Source organism: Camellia sinensis, chromosome 11 (genome assembly GCF_055761805.1).
Source record: "Camellia sinensis isolate YWXY chromosome 11, ASM5576180v1, whole genome shotgun sequence".
Classification (NCBI taxonomy): Eukaryota; Viridiplantae; Streptophyta; class Magnoliopsida; order Ericales; family Theaceae; genus Camellia; species Camellia sinensis.
The window spans coordinates 145415702-145419205 of NC_138971.1; the positions used below are offsets into that span (position 1 = coordinate 145415702).

The window sequence follows — 3504 nt, forward strand, 5'->3', positions numbered from 1 at the left end:
GATGCCTCATCTTGAAGAACTATATATTGGAAACTGCAAATTGGTGGACAAGTTACCCTTTGGCATTGAACATCTAACCAGCCTTAAATACCTTAACATCGTATATATGTCTGATGGATTGATCTCAAATCTATATAGGAACTTACAAGGTGAGGATTATTTGAAAATTGCACACATTTGAGTGTCTGGATTGGGGAATCAACACATGGCTTTTGGAGAGGATATTATCTATACTAAGAGAGGGAGAGGGAGAGAGAGCTCCAACCAGATTAGATCATTACCACAATTAGAGTGTTTATGTATCCATTTATTTTTATTTTCATCTATTCTTGATTAATGATTTGTTGTATTCAAATTATGAATCATATTTTTCTTTTCTTTTTTATTTTTGAGCAGATCATAACATCATATTTGACCTTGTAACTTTGATTTCAGGGACTTGTAACTTGACAAAATTTAGAAATTTTCAAATCCAACAAAAATAAAAAACTAAAGCTAAACGGATACATAAACACTCATGATGTTATGATCTGAACACTGCACCAGGCTCTGTTTGTTTGCTCCGACTTGTCAAGTTACAAGTCCCTGAAATCAAAGTTACAAGGTCATGATGTTATGATCCAGTCCAGTCCAGTCCAGTCATACCCTTCCAAAATTCGATGATAGCCTCAGGCATGTGTTTATCATGAACCGAATACGTATTTCCCACCTTTCAAAAGCGAGTCTATCCAAACTTTTGTTGATTCAAGATGCCCTAGGCTCGCTTCTGAAATGTGGGAAATACGTATTCGGTTCATGATAAACACGTGCTTGAGGCTGTCATCGAATTTTGGAAGGGTATGACTGGACTGGATGCGAAGAAGCAAGCTACCGAAGTGACTGACATCGTGGAAGTGGTGAAGGGTTATGCGAAGAAGCAAGCTACAGAAGGTTTGGTTTTTTCAATTTTGTGGTTGTCTTCTCTCTGCACAACCCTCATGGTCATGGTTCCGTAGTCATCATTTTTTTTTTCCTACATCAAATTTTGATTTGAATGAAACTAACAAAATATACACTTCATTACCCACAAATGCAATTGTATTAGAATCGGGTGAAACCTCAAAAACTTCCAAGCTCTTCTCTTCCCGGCCAGTCAATGAACCTATTTTATCTACCGCAGCTTTCACTAGATCGAAACTATAGAAAAACTTTCTTCTTCCTGATGCTATTACTTGAGATCCATCAGGTAAGAAACATGCATTTCGAATGGGACAATCATCTAGGAAAATGCTTTGTATTTTGGTGTTCCTTTTGCCATTTATCTGAAAAAATCTGAGTTTTTTTTATCTAATCCAGCAGTAAGGAGCAATTGGGCGTTTCTGCGGAACTGAACTGAATTTATTGGAGCATTGGAAAGATCATCTGCATTTGCATATACTAATCTCGAGTACTCAAGGAGTCCGGGCAATAGCTTTACACTACTCTTCACAACAAGGTCCTCATTTGTTCAAAGAATGTCATCAACACCTTCCACATCTTTATAACCGCTTGCAAGAACTGCCGCATTTCCTATATCAGAATCTTCATCATCAGAGCTGTAATTCCTTGGCTGTGAATCAAGTTGGGCCCACTCTGTTCCCGGGTTCAATTTTACATGATGAGCCCTTAATCTGGACACATACGCAGAACCAAAGATAACAATCTCGCCATCTTCGTTCCTCAGCTTCCTCAATCTGTTGGACTTTAGCTATATTTATACTGGCCTTTTCTTCTTCATCATCCACCCATACGGGTTTCTTTTGCCTAGCTTCGTCTTCATCATCACTACTCTCCCGGAATTCTACATCATCTTCATAAACAGAAAGTACACTATTTGCAGACTTATCCATAAAGAACAAAGCAGAACTTTTGTCAACCCCATCTCTCAATTCCTCGTCATCTTCCTTTCCAAAACTTAACTAGGGAGTACAAAGAACCAAACAAAAAGTTCTCTAACTTCTTCATCTTTTCCCCTCCTCAATTTCCAATTGTATGTCCTCTTGCTTGTGTTCTTCTTTTCTCTTCTTTATTTTGTATGTAATTGACTTGTCCTCATTTCTATCTTCAATCTCTTGGTCAGCTTCCAAGAGTGAAGGCTGGTCAGAAGCCTTCCTTTTAACCTTCCCAATTTGGTCCACATTTTGAGAAATCAAACTCATCTTTTGTAAAAGGGCTACTTTTGCATAAATCAACCAGTAAATAATAATTGCAGTCACTAACAATATCGACACAACAAGGATTCTCAAGTTTTCAAATAATAAAGAAACTAATACATCCACACATTGAAACAACAACCTCAACTATGATCATGGGATGCACAAAAGAATACTCAAACGACCCATCAATCTTGGTTTTGTTTCTTTAACCAGCAAACTTAACCACCAACACCACTCAAAAATAACCCCCCAAAAAATGTATAAAATCAAGATTCAATTATATTATATTATATTACATGAGCACCTAAGTTGCTGTGAACTCCGTCATGCTATTTTTAACAGATACGGTTTCACAAATTTTGGTGGCAAACATGCATTAACCACACATTTTACATAGCTCAAAAAACTGTTTCAGTTTTCAGATCTTAATTGAATTGGACTCTTCACAACATTTTTCACCAATTCTATGCACACACATCGCGTGTGCCAGCACTTCTAGTTTTGTTTGTTAACAAGCTTAAAATAATTGTATACTGATGCACAACTTTGTTAGCATACAAAACCTTGAAAACAATTGAGAATAACATAATCAAAACAATACGAAGTAAAGATAAAAAAAACTTAAGAGCACCACATTAGGCTACCAAAGGAGCTACCATTGCAAAAAAACCCCTCAAACAGAAAATAATATTTTTTAACAATTCACCAAAAAACAAAGAGACGAAAAACAAAAACAATAGTCAAGCAATATCAAACAAATTTCATGCAATCTCAACTAATCTCAACAAATTTAAGCAATTCTCCATCATCATAAAGACGATTTCACAAAAACAAATACATGTACTTCAAGATGCGTGATGGGTTTCAGATGATTTCAGTAATCTCATGCTTCGTCTTTTTCATCTGCTTGCTTCGTCTTAGGGTTTGTTTGTGTGGTTTGGGAGTTTAGGGTTTAGGGTCTAGTGACAGATAAAACAACCAAGTTTGACCCCAATATTTCACAGGGTTGGGTTTTGGGGTTATTTTAGTTTTTTTTTTTTAAAAAGATAAAATTAGTTTATTAGTTTAATAAAATAAAATATCATATTTAATTCATAATTATTATTTTCTTTTTCTTATAAAAAGTTAAAAAGTCCTTCATAAATGAGATTTTTTAGTCCTAAATTAAAATAGTCAAAAAATTAACTCACTTATATCTCCCCACAAAGTTCTAAATTCTTTTATATTTTTTTAAAAACAATTCACTCTGCTTGGTTTTGATTTTTAGAATTTACTTTTATTTTTATTTTTTTCATATTTTTTTATTGAATTTTTAATATTTTAATAATTT

At 34.6% G+C, this 3504-nt stretch overlaps 1 pseudogene; it reads right to left on the reverse strand.

The window, feature by feature from the left end:
* Positions 1 to 842: 842 nt before the first annotated feature.
* On the reverse strand, positions 843 to 3170 carry LOC145802935 (U3 small nucleolar RNA-associated protein 18 homolog pseudogene; annotated as a pseudogene).
* Positions 3171 to 3504: the final 334 nt, after the last annotated feature.